Source organism: Schistocerca piceifrons, chromosome 6 (assembly GCF_021461385.2).
Source record: "Schistocerca piceifrons isolate TAMUIC-IGC-003096 chromosome 6, iqSchPice1.1, whole genome shotgun sequence".
NCBI classification, from domain to species: domain Eukaryota; kingdom Metazoa; phylum Arthropoda; class Insecta; order Orthoptera; family Acrididae; genus Schistocerca; species Schistocerca piceifrons.
This window is the reverse complement of record NC_060143.1, coordinates 410,035,321-410,055,327: the sequence shown is the minus strand read 5'-3', so window position 1 is coordinate 410,055,327 and position 20,007 is coordinate 410,035,321. Positions and strand designations below refer to the sequence as shown.

General features: G+C 41.5%; 1 protein-coding gene across 1 annotated transcript in view; it reads right to left on the bottom strand.

The window, feature by feature from the left end:
* The window catches only part of LOC124803355 (protein decapentaplegic-like), a 138,964-nt gene that overhangs the window by 38,498 nt on the left and 80,459 nt on the right, over nucleotides 1-20,007 (bottom strand). The gene's annotated exons all lie outside the window — the stretch shown is intronic.

Here is a 20,007-nt window from a genome sequence, read left to right as displayed (position 1 = left end):
TGTCACTGCAAATGGCATAATTTAGTTTTCATTTATGAGCGTCATTTCCAGCAGTATTATACTCACTTTGGCATGAAGTTCTGATGTATATGAATTTCTTTCATATAAGGTGTCAACAGTAACTTTTCAGTACGTTATGCGTATGGAAAGCTTAATGTCTACGTTTAAGGCTTGTTAATGAGGTTGTAGTAATCGTTAACACAGAGTTCTCACGCGATTATATTTCAGAACGCTATATGTTGACAGAAATACAGGTTAACCTATGATTACTGAAGTGACTGCGGTAACGGGAAAACAATGTCAGTGTAGATGATGCTTCAACACGAAGGAAAGTAAACATCTAAAAAAATAATAGTCGCGTTCTGTAGCAAAGGCTGAAGAGATTTCCGAAATGTTTGATAAAAAAAAAATCTTCTTCAAAGCATTGACCTGGGCGCTTATCTCAGAGGCAATGATGACTCTGGCCGGTTGTCTTTGTTCAATCTGAAATAGAAACTTTCAAAGAAGAGATGATACAGCCATAGTGTTACCATTTATCTTAGTAAACCTTGAAGTTTATTACATTAAAATATACTGCGAGCACTAGAAACACCTTAATGTATTAAAGACCTTAATTCGCATTATATATTATACCAGCCACTGTGAAAGTGCATTGCTACAGAAAGGACTTTTGTTACTGTTATTCTGTTTGGTGCACTAGTCGTTTCTCGGAAGTGTAGAGCTTCAACCGCCAGTGGCGGTCACTAGTGACAGGTAGGTAGAGGGGGAGGGAAGGGACGGGAAGTATTCTACCTGCTCCAGTCCGACAAGCGATTAGGCACAATAGCACTGTGGACACTGGACAGTTATTCATACCCACCTGCAACGCACACAGTGCACACATGCCGTAAATAGCATTGCGACACAATGCGAATTAGAAAAATAACAAATAAGATCACACTTCAGGCGAATTCGTGGAACGTGACTATGCATTGTTACATGAACAGGCTTCCGCATGATTTTAAAATATCACGTGCTAATGAAGAAGCCATTTATTACTATGGAAGATGATTATTTTTATGAAAGTTTTTCTGTCTTACTTGAATTTCGTATCCAGATGGTTCGATGTCCACCGCATCGTGGTTATGGGTCTTATTGCCAACGGTGTACTGATTATGGAAAAGACCGTTTTGACGGCATGTGGTACAGAGGAAAAATTAAACGAACCTTGTTAAAGCTAAAGCGCGTGGCAGGCAATTCAACACTAATTTCTCGACAGCGAGGATCATTTATTTATTTATTTGTCTCTATGTTATAATATGTGTTTTCAGTCAAATGAAGAAGAGTATGTGCTGGAGGCGTATACCTTTTTCTATTCACGGATTACTGAAGCTTATCTTTGGAGTATTGGCATTCGCACATCACTTCGGAGAAATGGACTACACTGCTTACTGATAACGACCAAGATGAACTAGATGTATTCTGTGAGCAAGTAACATAATTACCATTATTATCGACAGGTCACAGAAATTCATGTTATCTCCGCAATGTAAGTTTATCGAACACCATAATGACTACTAACACAAAAACTGACCGACGGAGGCCAATTGAGCCCACATCACTCTGGTATTAAATGTCACAGCTCCTTCACAAATTTACAAAATGCTCTAACTTCCTATAAAAAGGTGGGATGCAAGTACAAATGTACACCATCAAATATTTTATAAAACGTCTTATGAAAGATATCTGAGAACTTATCTTACAGTGCAATGCGGCCCTTGGAGAAGCCGCTATGACTGACGCGTATTATCTTGTTTACTGCAACTATTATTTAACGGCAGAAGGAACCGATATCAGAAATAATGGCGGGGTAACACTGTGACAAGTCGGATCGTCCATCATTGTCCAAAACGATAACTTTTCTCTTTTGCATCTTTACTGTTGCCAGCAATCTCACATCTCATTTTTACAGCGGTGCGAGGAGCCATATGCCCCATTGGGCATCACGAATTAGTTATGGATGCGCCGATTGGAGCTGCTTTAGAAACCTAACTGATTTAACGGATGAAACTAGAGCTCTGAAAAATGTAGTTTCTAAAATTGTATTTTGTAAATGCAGTTAATCGCTGGAAAAGTTACGCCTACTTCCTCTCAACCTGCGTTGCCTTACAGAACTGTCACGATTCAGCTCTCATCCGCTTATCACAACGGGTGACGTTATCTGACACAAAATACGATTAAAGAGAATACCAATAATATCCAGATCGAATTCATGCCGAAAAATGTACAATTATTCGTAGTCACTAGTGGGATACAGCGAAAACCATTAAAAAGTTCTGCAACCAGAAACGTTTTGAGATCGAGAATATCGGCCCGCTACAGCGTTTTCCACAACTATGAAGGATTTGTAGTTAATGTATTTTAGCAATTAAAGTTTAGAATACGTTGGACTTGGGAGTTTTGAAGGTCGTACAACTTCTTGATGAAAGATTCGGTCATTTTTGCTAGAGAAAGTAGAAAGGGGAGAAACATACTCTGGAAGCAGCTTAAATAAACCCTGTTGGCAACAAGTTGACGTGGAATGGTGGATCGAGACAATTCGTTTCAAACATGTTCGCATGAAAGTGAAGACACTTCATCATGTTACGACAGTGGCGAAACTCCCAAATTATCGCAGATTTTACATAATACCCAATGAGTGGTTGTAGATAACCGAACGTGAGTTTATTTTCTATGTGTGCTCACCGGAACAAGTTTCTTGCAGTGATTAGCGCTAGCTGAGGCCGTACAGTAAGTTATGGTTCAAGTGTGCGGCAGATAGAAAATGAGAATTACTGTTGGTCACCCGCACGGTGTGAAAAGTGTTGTCTTACCGATATTATGCTATTTTCTAGAGGTACTTACATGAGCCGTCCGTGACGGCGGCAAGCAGACTGAGCTGACAGCGACGACACCTCACTGGCGAAGCGACGATCGTCCGTAGGCACATCACCAACTGTACGGGCGCACACCACAACAACAACCCTCCGTGCTCTTCAGAACGTCGTAATCCAAGTACTCTGTATGCTGTCTGCCACCACTGGAACTGGGGACAACGTCACACTATTCTGCGGGCTTATCTCCTGCCCGTCAGACGACGAGCGCGTGTTTCTCCTACGAAGGCAGATCTCCGTCCTGGAAGTGGCGACTCCACCAGCTGCCCGCGAAGGACTGAGCGAGTAGCGACTCTCGCGGGCGCACGCACTGACCGCCAGGGAGTGGGGCTCTTAGGGTGGGGGGAGGGGGGGGTGGGAGGTCGTGAGGCGGCCCCACAACTGGGAGCCGCTGTTGGCCTCTGGACAGGCTTACGCGCCTCAGAGACGCGTTTGCTTTACACGAGCGCCAAACGTGCCTTCGTTGGGAACTCTGCGATTAAATTCTCGGCAGCAGGACAGTTGCCGCCTAATGTCATTTTTATTTACTGGCAAGTACTTTATTGATTATACCTCTGTCTCCAAAAAGAAGAAAATGCTATAAACTGCTCCACTCACTGTGGATCATCCCATAAGCCAATAAGCAAACACATACCGTCTTCTTCTTGTGTGATGCTGCCTAGGGCCTAGCGAAAACGTTTACACTGTTTTCTTCTGTGCCTTCTTCAGCGTAACCATTTTCCTTTCAGTATAACTGCTGGGCAGTCTTATTGTCCACAGACTAATATAGTAAATTATCGTCTCAGAACAATGTGTTCTTATCGTAGTTTAGCGAAAGTTTGCCACTCCTATACGTGGAAAGTTGCGCAAGTCACACCAGTGTCCAATAAAGGCAATAGGAGTAATCCGCTGAATTACAGACCCATGTCACAACCGTCGACCTGCAGTAGAATTTTGGAACATATACTGTGGTCAAAAGATATCAGTTATCTTGAAGAAAACGATTTACTGATAAATAGCCAGCGCAGATTAAGAAAATATTGTTGTTATACTAGCTCTTTGTTCTCATTAACAAGGGGAGGGCACGACGTTGGGATCACGATTTTACTTCAAACTTTGTACACCTTTAGTATGCCATTGACGTGCGAGTAGTAATGTGCACTACTCTGGCAATTCTTAGAAAATCGCAAGAGAAGTTTCACGAGTCTATTATATAACTGATGTATCTGTGCGTAGGTGGCGGGCGTTAAGGGTTCATGGTGGTTAAGTGGTTAGCATTCAAGCTACTTAAGACGAACGTGTATGAGGCGATGGTTCGATTCCCGCTCAAACCTTCATTTTTGTAGTACAACTGTAAATTCTGTCATATTCAAAAAAATTGCACCTACACTATTCGTTCTTACTACATTAGGAACATCTCATCGGTGCGCAGGTTGATTGTCAAACGGGGCCTGACTCTTCTGTATCTGCAGCCGGAAGCGCCGAGGTGCAAAGTAGTTCCGGGTACCTTACCAGATTGCATGTATAAGGGATTTCGCAAATCACGAAAGGCATACGTTTTCAGGAAAACACTATGCTTTTTTTCATATAGTTGTCGATAGTTATAAATATGTTAAATAGTTAAATTTTATTACAAAAATGTAAGTAGTCAAATAACATGAAATTCATTAACACTTCAGGCATATACAGATGGTTTTTTAAAATTGTATTACCTCTCAAATGTCATATAAATTAAATAACATGACCAGTGACGCAAAAAATACACATTAAAACGTAAGTCTAAACATCAGTCGAACCGTCGCCTCATAGACGTTCTTCTTACGCGGCTCGAACGCTAACCACTTAACCACGAAGGATTCTCACGTTCTGCAACAACACGCAGATACATCAGTTACATAATAGACGCGTAAAACCTCTCTTGCGATTTTCTCGGAATTGCCAGAATAGTGCACCTTACTAATTCCACCTTATGTTGTTTTAATGGCCTACTAAAGGTATACAAAGTTTGAAGTAAATCTGTGATTCTAACGTCGTGGCCTCTCTTTTAAGTAATAAGCGCTATTGACAGCGTATGTCAAAATGATTGCATATTTTTAGATTTCGAGAAGGCTTTTGACGCAGTTCCTCACAAGCGATTTATAATAATATACTGTATACATGGTAAAACGTACCGCCTCAGTCGTGCGACTGGATTCGTGATTTCGTGTCAGAAAGGTCACAGGCCGTAGCAAACGAGTAAAAGTCATCGAGTAAAGCTGAAGTAATTTCTGGCGTTCCCCAAGAAATTTTTATAGATCCTCTGCTGTTCCTGGCACACAGGAACGATTTAGGAGACAATCTGAACAGCCTCCTAAGATTGTTTGCAGATGAAACGCTGTCATTTACGGCCGTTTAAAGCCATCATATGACCAGAACAACCTGAAAAAAGATTTATACAAAATATCTATATGGTGCGAAACGTGGCAGTTGAATCTAAATAATGAGAAGGGTGATGTCATACAAACGAGTATTAAAGGGAACTGCTAAAGTTCGGTTACATAATAAATCTAACACGCTGTGTATTCAACTAAATACTTAGGGATTGCAGCTATAAAAACTTAAAATGGAACGATCACATAGATACTGTTGTAGGGGCAGCGAACCAAAGACTGCAGTTTATTGGCAAAACGCTTAGAAAATGCAACAGGTCTACTCAAGAGACTGTCTAGACTACGCTTGTCCACTCTCTTCTGGAGGATTGCTACACAGTATTGGATCCGCATCGGATAGGATTGACTCGGGAAATAGAAAAAGCTCAGAGGACTACAGCTCGTTTTGTTATCGCGTAATTGGGTTGAGGTTGTCACGGATATGATAGGAGAATTACTGTGGCAATCATAAAAACCTACATAGTGAGAAATGGTCGTCATAATGAAGTAAGGGAAATCAGAGTTCACACGAAAAAATTTAAGTGTTCGTTTTTCCCGCATGCTTTCTGGGAGAGGAACGAGAAGAAATAATCTGAAGGTGATTCGATGAATGCCGGCAGTTGACTGTGAATTACAGTGTAGTCATGTAAATGTAGATATATTGGGTTGGTGCATAGGTTCGAAACTTTTTCCGTAAGTCTCATAAAGATAACAGGTACACATAATAGCGACTTTAATCATCAGTAACATATCCTCCTCCACTATTTACAGCAGTCTGCCAACGATGGAGTAACTTTTCGATTCCGCGACTGTAGAAATCACGTGGCTTTGGGCGAAGAACTCATAAAACTATATTCGGAGTGCATTTTCATTCCGAAAGTATGTTCCTTGGAGGCTGTTCGATACAGAGCGGAAAAGGTGAAAATCTGAGGACGCTAATTAGGTGAATAAGCTGGGTGCGGAATGATTTCTCCATTGAACTTCTGTATACTGCTTTATGTTAAGTCTAGCAGAATGTGGGCGGGCGTTATCGTGGAGTAGCAGACTCCCTCGTCGTTGTTCTTGGAATGCGTTTCCTAGACGTCTCGGTCGTTGATAATAAATGTCAGCAGTGATTGCTACTCCTCTGGGGAGCAATTCGTAGTACATCGCGCCGTCGCTGTTCCACCAGATGCATAACATTATCTTTTATGGATGCTCGTAGGTCTTGTATGGGGAGTTACTACTTTGTTTGGACTCAATCATTCCTTTCTTTCCGTCTGTTAGCATAAAGATACCACTTCTCTTCACCAATAGCGATACAGGACAGGAATAGTCGGTGTTGTTCACGAGCCAATTGATGACGAACAAGCAGAGATACACACATAATCACCCACTGAATTTTGTGATTTTGGTTTAGAGCATGCATTACCCATACACCCGATTGTGAACCTTCTCCTTTGTATGCAAATGCCGCACGATATTGGAATAATCATAGTTTACCACCTTTGCCAGTTGTCAAGTACACTAACGTGGATCATTGTGGATTAATGCGTTTAAACGATCTTTGTGAAATCACGAGTGTCTCCCTGAACGTGAGGAGCCACTAATTTCGAAATGATCCTCCTTAAAACGAGAAACTTCTTTCTTGCGGTGCTCTGTCCGACGGCATTATACCCATACACTGCGCAAATGTTTCTGGCTGTCTCCGCTGCTGTCACCCCTCTACTGAACTCAAACAGAAGAAAATGTCGGAAATGTTCCTATTTCTCCACTTGGCACTCCATTTTCTAGCGTCCACAGCCTCACTAATTGTCTCCGAATGACAAAATGACAATGTTGTTGTTGTTATGGTCTTCAGTCCTGAGACTGGTTTGCTGCAGCTCTCCATGCTACTCTATCCTGTGCAAGCTTCTTCATCTCCCAGTACCTACTGCAACCTACATCCTTCTGAATCTGCTAAGTGTATTCATCTCTTGGTCTCTCTCTTCGATTTTTACCCTCCACGCTGCCCTCCAATACTAAATTGGCGATCCCTTGATGCCTCAGAACATGTCCTACCAACCGACCCCTTCTTCTGGTCAAGTTGTGCCACAAACTTCTCTTCTCCCCAATCCTATTCAATACTTCCTCATTAGTTATGTGATCTACCCATCTAATCTTCAGCATTCTTCTGTAGCACCACATTTCGAAAGCTTCTATTCTCTTCTTGTCCAAACTATTTATCGTCCATGTTTCACTTCCATACATGTCTACACTCCATACAAATACTTTCAGAAATGACTTCCTGACACTTAAATCTATACTCGATATTAACAAATTTCTCTTCTTCAGAAACGCTTTCCTTGCCATTGCCAGTCTACATTTTGTATCCTCTCTACTTCGTCCATCATCAGTTATTTTGCTCCCCAAATAGCAAAACTCCTTTACTACTTTAAGTGTCTCATTTCCTAATCTAATTCCCTCAGCATCACCCGACTTAATTCGACTACATTCCATTACCCTCGTTTTGCTTTTGTTGATGTTCATCTTATATCCTCCTTTCAAGACACTGTCCATTCCATTCAACTGCTCTTCCAAGTCCTTTGCTGTCTCTGACAGAATTACAATGTCATCGGCGAACCTCAAAGTTTTTATTTCTTCTCCAAGGATTTTAATACCTACTCCGAATTTTTCTTTTGTTTCCTTTACTGCTTGCTCAATATACAGATTGAATAACATCGGGGAGAGGCTACAACCCTGTCTTACTCCCTTCCCAACCACTGCTTCCCTTTCATGTCCCTCGACTCTTGTAACTGCCATCTGGTTTCTGTACAAATTGTAAATAGCCTTTCGCTCCCTGTATTTTACCCCTGCCACCTTCAGAATTTGAAAGAGAGTATTCCAGTCAACACTGTCAAAAGCTTTTTCTAAGTCTACAAATGCTAGAAACGTAGGTTTGCCTTTCCTTAATCTTTCTTCTAAGATAAGTCGTAAGGTCAGTATTGCCTCACGTGCTCCAGTATTTCTACGGAATCCAAACTGATCTTCCCCGAGGTCGGCTTCTACTAGTTTTTCCATTCGTCTGTAAAGAATTAGTGTTAGTATTTTGCAGCTGTGACTTATTAAACTGATAGTTCGGTAATTTTCACATGTGTGAACACCTGCTTTCTTTGGGATTGGAATTATTATATTCTTCTTGAACTCTGAGGGTATTTCGCCTGTTTCATACATCTTGCTCACCAGATGGTAGAGTTTTGTCAGGACTTGCTCTCCCAAGGCCGTCAGTAGTTCTAATGGAATGTTGTCTATTCCGGGGGCCTTGTTTCAACTCAGGTCTTTCAGAGCTCTGTCAAACTCTTCACGCAGTATCGTATCTCCCATTTCATCTTCATCTACGTCCTCTTCCATTTCCATAATATTGTCCTCAAGTACATCGCCCTTGTATAGACCCTCTATATACTCCTTTCACCTTTCTGCTTTCCCTTCTTTGCTTAGAACTGGGTTTCCATCTGAGCTCTTGATGTTCATACAAGTGGTTCTCTTATCTCCAAAGGTCTATTTAATTTTCCTGTAGGCAGTATCTATCTTACCCTAGTGAGATAAGCCTCTACATCCTTACATTTGTCCTCTAGCCATCCCTGCTTAGCCATTTTGCACTTCCTGTCGATCTCATTTTTGAGACGTTTGTATTCCTTTTTGCCTGCTTCATTTACTGCATTTTTATATTTTCTCCTTTCATCAATTAAATTCAATATTTCTTCTGTTACCCAAGGATTTCTTCTAGACTCTCCTGCCTTCACTACTTCATCCCTCAGAGCTACCCATTCTTCTTCTATTGTATTGCTTTCCCCCATTCCTGTCAATTGTTCCCTTATGCTCTCCCTGAAACTCTGTGCAACCTCTGGTTCTTTCAGTTTATCCAGGTCCCATCTCCTTAAATTCCCACCTTTTTGCAGTTTCTTCAGTTTTAAACTACAGGTCATAACCAATAGATTGTGGTCAGAGTCCACATCTGCCCCTGGAAATGTCGTACAATTTAAAACCTGGTTCCTAAATCTCTGTCTTATCATTATATAATCTATCTGATACCTTTTAGTATCTCCAGGGTTCTTCCATGTATACAACCTTCTTTCATGATTCTTAAACCAAGTGTTAGCTACGATTAAGTTGTGCTCTGTGCAAAATTCTACCAGGCGGCTTCCTCTTTCATTTCTTAGCCCCAATCCATATTCACCTACTACGTTTCCTTCTCTCCCTTTTCCTACACTTGAATTCCAGTCACCCATGACTATTAAATTTTCGTCTCCCTTCACTATCTGAATAATTCTTTGATTTCATCATACATTTCTTCAATTTCTTCGTCATCTGCAGAGCTAGTTGGCATATAAACTTGTACTACTGTAGTAGGTGTGGGCTTCGTATCTATCTTGGCAACAATAATGCGTTCACTATGGTGTTTGTAGTAGCTTAACCGCATTGCTATTTTCCTATTCATTATTGAACCTTCTCCTGCATTACCCCTATTTGATTTTGTGTTTATAACCCTGTAGTCACCTGACCAGAAGTCTTGTTCCTCCTGCCACCGAACTTCACTAATTCCCACTATATCTAACTTTAACCTATCCATTTCCCTTTTTAAATTTTCTAACCTACCTGCCCGATTAAGGGATCTGACATTCCACGCTCCGATCCGTAGAACGCCAGTTTTCTTTCTCCTGATAATGACATCCTCTTGAGTAGTCCCCGCCCGGATATCCTAATGGGCGACTATTGTAAAATAGTCCGGAATATTTTATCCAAGAGGACGCCATCATCACTTAATCATGCAGTAAAGCTGCATGCCCTCGGGAAAAATTACGGCCGTAGTTTCCCCTTGCTTTCAGCCGTTCGCAGTACCAGCACAGCATGACAATATGTAAGCTCAAATAGTTACAGTGAACTACAAATAAAAAATGACAATCGATAAATAAACCCTTAACAACTGGAGTACAAACATGCAAAACCAAAAGGCTGCAAACTTATGCACCAACCTGGTAGACGACGAAGAACTATCGAAACACTGTAGGTGAAAAGATTATACAGAAGTCCTCTAATTTAGTTCAAGATTGTAAAAAACCTTTTGCATGACAAATCTTTCCTAAGTGATCTCACGATTGCAAAAGAGCAGATGACTGAAGGAGCACATAACATTTCAACTCAAATAGAAACAAAGGATGATGCTGTACAATCCTGAAGTAGATTAGCGGAAACTTAGTAAATATTCTTCTGGGCACTACACTTAGCCTAAAAAATGCAAGAACGCACGTATTGTGAAGAATAACGAAAAATTAACGAAAATTCCGTAAAACAAAACACGAAGTGTACACTTGGCCTTTTTGACATTCACCATTCTGCATACTAAATTTTTAAGCTAGGAAGCGCTTGACTAAATTAACTTAATTGCTATTGAACCAAATATTCCTAGACCAAGTAAGAATATTCTGTTGCAAGTGATTTAGGTGTATGGGTGCCATGTTCAGAGGAGAGTCGAACAGAGTATTTAATTTGCAGTTTGTGGATAAGTTCATGTAGTCTAGTCATTGCTTCAGCGGGAGAGCCACCAGCAACAGTGAGATCTTACGATGCGATAGAAAAGGATTGGGAAACTAAACCCTGTGTAACGTGAAACGAACGAATATTCCTGTATGACACCGTCGGTTGTCACACGCTTTCAACCCAAGCATTCGAACGAAAGTCGAGAAAATTAGAATGTGCAAGTTGAAGGAAGAGAGATTTTAACGTCCTGTAGCCAAATCTCTTCTGTGTGCTTTTCGGAGCAACTATCCTGGCACCTGACTGTAGCATTTTAAGAAAACTATGTAGTACAAAAAAACTGAATGAATGGACAAGGATTTGAACCAACATCCCCCGGTGTCGGAAACAGTGCGTCATCTTGCTCGGCAGCGCAGCAGCTGGGTTCTGCGCTTTTCATTATACAACAATGAAAGTTACAGATATGATTTTTGCATTAAAGTACGAATTTTATGCAGTTGTAAGCATACAGATGACGCATTCGAGAATCATATAACACGGTTCCAATAGCCTTTGTATTTTTACTATTCTCTCATAGTTTTAGATGGAATCATGAAAAACGCCGATAGCGGTTTCGGAACACTTAAAGTTCCATCACCTGGTGTGACCTGTAATAATGAAAATATTTAGTTGCATGAGATTGAGAGGGAATCTTCAAGCTTTCTAAATCAAAAATTCAGCTCAGGAATTATAGAATTAAAATTACTAAAATAAAAGAGAGGACATGAAGTTACTTATAAATAAAATCACTTAACCGTCTTAGGTCATCCTCATCTCCATTGTCGTTATGCCACAAAAGTTCCGATTCAAATGAGTAAAAAGGCAGCGTTATGTACGCACCCTAACTTGCCTGAATAATATCATGCTAAACTAAAATATTTTGTGATACAGGTCAGTGCGTTCGTTAATAGAATCATGAGGATGGGAATGGAGACGTCTTAAGATTTCAATTTCTTCCAGAACAGTGAGTGACCGACCTTTCTCTGCAGTGTGTGACACTGTCACTTTGTCGCTAACCTGCTGCAGCTGATGATGGTTGTCAATCAAATGGATTGTTAACGCTGACCTGGAACTGACATGGTCTTTGTGTTCTTTAAAACTCATGTGAAAATTCTTACCTTTTTGGCCAGTATACCTGCTCCTACCCAACTGGTGCGTATCGCACTCAGTACAATACACACCAGGATACGAGAACGGTTTCTTTTTAAAACTTCGCGATTCCGTAACCTACTATTCAAATTTTTGTATGAAAAAGGCCGGAACTATGTTGGCTGGCAACAGTTTCTTTCTAGATCTTAATAAATACCCATGATATGCATCTCACTTGTTTTATGATTCTCGTGACTCTCGCTGTCCGGTCATCGTGCCTTTGTTTGGAATTTTTGTAGGTTTCGCTTGTCACTCTTCTTACACGGAACTTCTGTTCCATGAAAACATTGGGGATGAGGATGACCTGAAATGATCAAGTAATTTTATTTGCTAGTAACATCCTGTTGTCTGTATTTTATTTTAATAATTTTTTACTGTGCGTTCCTCATCTGACATTTTCTTAAACTTGAGGATTGCCTCCCATTGTTTTGTAACACAATATTTTCACCGTTAGAGTTTTACACTAGATGATGGAACTACGTTTTTCGAGACAGGTCGTATACGCAATAAAAAACTGTTGATTTAGCAACTGTTGTGCGGTTTCCATAATGTCACAAAAAGTGCTTGAGGAGTTGCGACTGCCTCACCGGAGGAAACATTAGTGGGTTCTGCTGGATACACGAATTCCTTTTACGTTCAAACGAACAACAATACAGTTTTGTAGTACGATTCAAAACCGCTGTACATAAATATCAAATGATGAATCTTACATATTCCTGTTCAAATGATCACTTGAAGTCCTTTACAAAGCGTGAACGAACTTACGATTGAGAATTTGTCAAAACGAGTGTATTTAATAAATATAGACGTTATCACGGAAAGATCATACGGCTACGGTTAACTGCGTTAGAGATAGTGAGCTGGTACAGATATGACCCTGCATGAATCCTCCCCCCCCCCTCCCCCCTCCCCCTCACGAATCCCGTAGTTTGCAGAGTTGGGATGCCTTGGGTGGCTCAAGAATACCTTCGGTTCAGCCACAACGTAGGGGTATCTGCCTAGAGGCCAGACAAACATGGCATTCCTGAAGAGGGCAGCAGCCTTTCGAGTAGTTTAATGTGGAACGGTGTGGATGATTGGCTGATCTACTCACGTAATAGCAGCAAACACACCTTCTTGTGCTGCGACTGCGAATGGTTGAAAGCAAGGGGAAACTACAACCGTTATTCTTCCCAAGTGCATGCAGCTCTACTGTATAGTTAAATGATGATGGTGTACCCTTGAGTAAAATACTCCGGAGGTAAGACATCCCCCCTCCATTTGGATTGCAGTCATGGTCGTCATCAAGTAAAATGAAACTGGCATTCTACGGTTGGGAGCACGGAATCTTCGATCCCGTAATCGGATGGGTAGGTTAGAGAATTTAGAAACTTAAGTGAACAGAAAGCTAGAAGTTGTGGGAATTAGTGAAGTTCGGTGGCACAGTGAACAGCACTGTTGGTCAGGTTTCTACGGGGCTATAAATACGAAACCAAACAATAGTAATGTAGGAGTAAACAACCAATAAGAAAATAAGCATACGCTTATATGGTGGATGCATCTTATTGTTGACACCTGCAAATAATGCGACAGCTATAACCTTCTGAAGAAAGGCACTTCATATCTGAAACCTCGTAAGAAAATAAAATTTATTTTGTACAACTGATTGTTCATTACTTCGATGAATAAGTGTAAGCTTCTATGTACACTCCTGGAAATTGAAATAAGAACACCGTGAATTCATTGTCCCAGGAAGGGGAAACTTTATTGACACATTCCTGGGGTCAGATACATCACATGATCACACTGACAGAACCACTGGCACATAGACACAGGCAACAGAGCATGCACAATGTCGGCACTAGTACAGTGCATATCCACCTTTCGCAGCAATGCAGGCTGCTATTCTCCCATGGAGACGATCGTAGAGATGCTGGATGTAGTCCTGTGGAACGGCTTGCCATGCCATTTCCACCTGGCGCCTCAGTTGGACCAGCGTTCGTGCTGGACGTGCAGACCGCCTGAGACGACGCTTCATCCAGTCCCAAACATGCTCAACGGGGGACAGATCTGGAGATCTTGCTGGCCAGGGTAGTTGACTTACACCTTCTAGAGCACGTTGGGTGGCACGGGATACATGCGGACGTGCACTGTCCTGTTGGAACAGCAAGTTCCCTTGCCGGTCTAGGAATGGTAGAACGATGGGTTCGATGACGATTTGGATGTACCGTGCACTATTCAGTTTCCCCTCGACGATCACCAGTGGTGTACGGCCAGTGTAGGAGATCGCTCCCCACACCATGATGCCGGGTGTTGGCCCTGTGTGCCTCGGTCGTATGCAGTCCTGATTGTGGCGCTCACCTGCACGGCGCCAAACACGCATACGACCATCATTGGCACTAAGGCAGAAGCGACTCTCATCGCTGAAGACGACACGTCTCCATTCGTCCCTCCATTCACGCCTGTCGCGACACCACTGGAGGAGGGCTGTACGATGTTGGGGCGTGAGCGGAAGACGGCCTAACGGTGTGCGGGACCGTAGCCCAGCTTCATGGAGACGGTTGCGAATAGTCCTCGCCGATACCCCAGGAGCAACAGTGTCCCTAATTTGCTGGGAAGTGGCGGTGCAGTCCCCTACGGCACTGCGTAGGATCCTACGGTCTTGGCGTGCATCCGTGCGTCGCTGCGGTCCGGTCCCAGGTCGACGGGCATGTGCACCTTCCGCCGACCACTGGCGACACCATCGATGTACTGTGGAGACCTCACGCCCCACGTGTTGAGCAATTCGGCGGTACGTCCATCCGGCCTCCCGCATGCCCACTATACGCCCTCGCTCAAAGTCCGTCAACTGCACATACGGTTCACGTCCACGCTGTCGCGGCATGCTACCAGTGTTAAAGACTGCGATGGAGCTCCGTATGCCACGGCAAACTGGCTGACACTGACGGCGGCGGTGCACAAATGCTGCGCAGCTAGCGCCATTCGACGGCCAACACCGCGGTTCCTGGTGTGTCCGCTGTGCCGTGCGTGTGATCATTGCTTGTACAGCCCTCTCGCAATGTCCAGAGCAAGTATGGTGGGTCTGACACACCGGTGTCAATGTGTTCTTTTTTCCATTTCCAGGAGTGTATATTATAGTGAACGCATTATCATAGTCAAGACAGACAGGAATCAAACATCTACCACGGTAATGAAAGCTTATGTATGCCAACTTTAACCGGAAATGAAGAAGAGATGGGAATAATTTTTGAGGAGATAAGAGAATTGATTCAGATAGTTAAGGGTCATGAAATTTTAATTGTGATGGGTGATTAGAATTCGATATTAGTGAAAGAAAGAAAAGGAAGAAATAGTACGAGAATATGGACTGGGTGAAAGGAATTAAGGAGGAACCTACCTGTTAGAAGTTTGCACATAGCATAATAATCTTATTGCTAACGCTTAGTTTCAGAATAATGAAAGAAGATTTTATAGACGGAGGAGATCTGGAAACTCTGGAAGATATTGATTATTTAACGCTAAGAGAGGCGTTTCGTAACCAGTTTTGTTACTGTAAGAAATTTCAAGTGCCATATGTAGACTCTGGCCGTAATTTGTTGGATTTGAACTGTAGATTAAAACTGAAGAAGTTGCAAAATTGTGGGACATTAAGGAGATGGGACCTGGATAAACTGAAGGAACCAAAGGTTGTTGAACGTTTCAGAGGGAGCGTTAGGCAATGTTGGACTGACACTGGGGAAAGAAATGCAATACAAAATGAATAGGGATCTTACAGAGATGAAACAGTGAATGCAGCAGAGGATCAAATAGGTAAAAAGACAATGCCTAATAGAAATTCTTGCGTATCACAGCAGGTATTGAATTTAACTGATGAAAGGAAAAAATGTAAAAACGCAGAAAATGAAGCAGGCGCTAGGGAATACAGATATCTAAAAATGGGACTGACAAGGTGCAAAATGGCTAAGTAGGAATGGCTAAAAGAGAAATATTTAAGGATACAGAAGCATACCGCTGTATCACATGGGAAAAGATAATACCTCCTCCACGAAAGTTGCAGAGGCCTTTGGAGGAAAGAGAAGGAGCTGTATGAATATCAATAGCCGAGACGAAAAACCAGTACTAAGCAACAAAGGGAAAGCTGGAAGATGCAAAGAGTATACAGAGGGATTACACACAGAAAATAAACTTGAAGGTACAACTGTTCAAAAGAGAATAAGAGGTAGGTGAGGATGAGCTGGGTGATATAATACTGCGAGATGACTTTGACAGAGCAATAAAAAAGTCGAAACGAGCCCTCTGGAGGTGGTGATGTCTCCTCAGAATTATTGATGTTCTTGGGAAAGGCAGCCATGCCAAATGTATGTGTAAGATGTATGAGGCATGAAAAGTACTCTCACACCTCAAGAAGAATTTAGTAAATTTAGTACCAAAGAAAGTAAATGTTAACAGGTGTGAATATTACATGTGTGAACATTACAGGTGTCAGTATTACAGTTTGGTAAGGCATAGTTGTAAAATGACGACACGAATTATTTACAGAAGTATGGAAAACAGGTAGAAGCCGACGTCAAGGAAGATCAGTTTCGGTTCCGGAAAATGTAGGAAGAAGCGACGTAATACTGACCCTACGACTTATCGTAGAAATTAAAAGATATATTAAAGAAAGAAATAATTACGGTTTTAGCACTTGTAGATTTAGAGAAAGCTTTTGACAAAGTTGACTCGAGCGTCCTCTTTACAATTTGAAAGTAGCAGCGATAAAATATAGGGAAGGAAAGGTTATTTACAAATTGTACACAAACCAGACGGCAGTGTGAATAGTCTAAAGGCATGAAAAGGATGTAGTAGTTGAGAAGGGTGTGGAGAGAGGGTCCTAACCCATCTCCGGTACACACAGCAAGCAGGAAAAGAGACAAAAGTTCACGGAGAAGAAACAAATTTTGAGCTTTGCCGATGACATTGTAATTCTGTTAGAGACATTGATGGACTTGTCAGAGCAGTTGAACGGAATGGGCCGTGTCTTGAGATGAGGATGTGAAATGACAGTCACAAAACCAGAGCAAGGGTAATGAAACCTAATCGAATTAAATTATGCGATGCTGAGGGAGTTTAATTAGAGAAAGAGGCATTAAAAGAAGTAAATGTGTTTTGCGATTTGAGCAGCAAAATAACTGATGGTGGCTGAAGTAGAGGGGATATGAAATTTACACTGGCAGTACGGAGGAAAACGTATCTAAAAGAGAGACATTTTTTAACATTTAATAAAAATGTAGGTGTTTAGACTTCTGTTCTGAAACTCTTTGTCTGGAATGCATTGTTGTGTAGAAGTATAGCGTGGGAGGTAAGCTGTTCTGATAAGAGGATGCTGAATAGTAGATGGATAGAGCAAATAACTAACGCGGAAGTACTGAAAAGAGTTGGGAAGAAAAGAAGCCCAAGAGATGAATGCAGTCAGCAGGTTCAAGTGTACGTGGGTCACGGTAATTATTCAGAAGTGAAACGGCTTGCACAGGATAGACTAGCGTTGGAGCCTGCATCAAAGCAGTGTTCGGGCTGAAGACCACAACCACAACAACATGAATCCATGGCTGTAGTAAAATTGTTATCGCTTGGAAGTAACCGTAAGGTTTGAAGTTTTTGTGTGTAGACTCTTATTAAATTGGCATATTCTCTTTGAGCTAATTCCGCCCTGGCACTGGGCGTGGCTGTGCACCTGCCGTTAACGGCAGGCTTCTGTGGGAGGTACAAAGGACGCAGAGCACTCGTGTTTACCTGCCCGTGCGGGTTCCCAGCCACCCAATCACCAGAAAGAGCGCGCGATAACATTCTACACAAAGCGAGCCTCTCGACACACGTCGGTCATCGGCTGCCATTCTCAACGCTAAGCAACGGACACAGTTCCCTCCACGAAGTGACATATGAGCCGTAGGTTTGTTGTTGCTGTTACAGATTTTGGGCACGAAGGAAAGTGGGCCTCTTACTGCAGAAGGGCAAATTTTACAGTAGAGAGAAAAAAAATTGAATAACATCGATTTAATGAAGTTTATTTCCTGACATGTATTTCTGGTTTCTCGATGTAGGTATACATGCTTAATTCATACACGTAAAAGTCAAGTATGGCGAAAGAGGAAAGAGGAGAGCGGTTTAATGTTGCACGTGTTCCCTTTCTGCAGTATAATAGATTTTTAAATTAATTTTAGGGTTAAGTTACTTGTCTTAAAATAGAATTATACATATAAACCTCTTTAATTCTAATAAACATTGTTACATATTTCTGCATTATATTTGGTGTTTTGCATGGTTGCATTACTCAATTATCTTCATCTACATGATGAGATGCCGTTGTTGTAGGCTCAGTTCAAAAGCTGTATCTTCTCTTGAAGGCTATAGACGAAATATTTTTTTATTTCATTCATTTTGTTGTTATTTATGGGCGGTACAGGTATGTAGCCGTTCTTTGAAGGGAGTTCCAAAGGCTGTACAGTTTTTCTCAGTCTATTAGCGACCATCGTCAAGCAAGATCAGTGTTGCACCTAACGCTATGAGAATTTTCAGCTGAAAATTGCGTCATGATATTTTAAAATAGTGAGACCCCCTTTTTAGGTGTCTTTTGGCGTCTGTACCATACGAATCACCCTGAGGCAGGTTTACAGAAAGTAGGCAACCAGCAACCATAGGCGACAAAAGAATCCACCTTCATTTGAACAATGGAAAACAGGTTTCCGTTTTTGACGGACTGTTTTATGAATTCAGCAACGTCATCCACGGTATTATATCTTTCCTCCTTCCTTCAACATTTCCGGACTAGTTCCCTATCTGGAGTAAACGGAAAGTTGACGTTTCCAGACCCGAGTTATCGTGCATATACAGTTTTCCGTTTTTGCGGTGAACAATGCACTGATCCACTCAGAACAATAATCGTTTAAAACTGAAATTATAAATTTTGGACTATTTGGCTTTCTCCACTAAGCGATACATGTAATCATATGACCAAGAAAAGAAGTTAAATTTGGTTCTCACTCTGATGTCGGCTAAAGAACATCTGGAAACTTCAACTTCTTATCGTTATCACTTACACGTTTTGTGAGGACATTCCTGGTGCGACTACAGGTATCTGGGAAAACTCTAGTGGTGTTGAAAGATTGGAATGTGGTTTTTGTTTAGACAGCATGTAACCGATAGAAATGTAAGAAGAGAAAGATTTCAATTTCATCGGAACTTCTACATTTGTCTGTGTTTATACAATAGCTCCAGCAACTGGGACCTGAAATCGCAATTACATATTTGTGAACGACATATAGCAAACTGTTTTAAATTTTAGCGAAGCAACAATTTTTCGTTGCCTGAATACGACAGAGAATGGAAGCAGAGCTCATGAGGTAGCAGGGTTTAGTGACAACCAGCGTCACAAAGCCTTTATCCTCTTAAAACAATATGTCAGCATTGAATCATAATTTGGAAACTACAGTCTCTTTCATAAAATTCAATTCCGAACGGTGTTATCTATTATGTATGACTTAAAAGGAATAAATTAAGTAAGAAATAAAAATCATTGACCATTTACCCGATAATCTGAGGGGGCTAACAGACAAAAATAATTGTGAGGCAAACTGAAACATATTGGCATGACAACTTTTATTACTTAAGTTAATTTCTTAACAGGTTTATCGAAGTACAAAGCCTATAAACCTGAAGACAGCTATCAGGAAACTCAGTACCCACCTGTGTGCACTATCAAAATGGGCGCAGGATGTAGGGTTAGAGCTCAACCCTCCCAAAACCTAAGCGGTACTGGTTGGTCATTCTAGGCTCAGTAACCCGAAATATCGGGTATCCTTACTATCTTTAACCCTAAACGGGACAAATATCAACTAGTCCCCTTTAGCAAAGAGTCTAGGAGTAATAATAGATAAACTAAACTGGACTGAGCACGTAACTATAATGTGCACGAAGGCATCAGCATCTCTCCATGTCGTGTAAAAATGTGTAAGGCTCTTTCCTCTTCACCTGAAAAACTTGTATAAACGCTTATAATTCCAATTATTGAT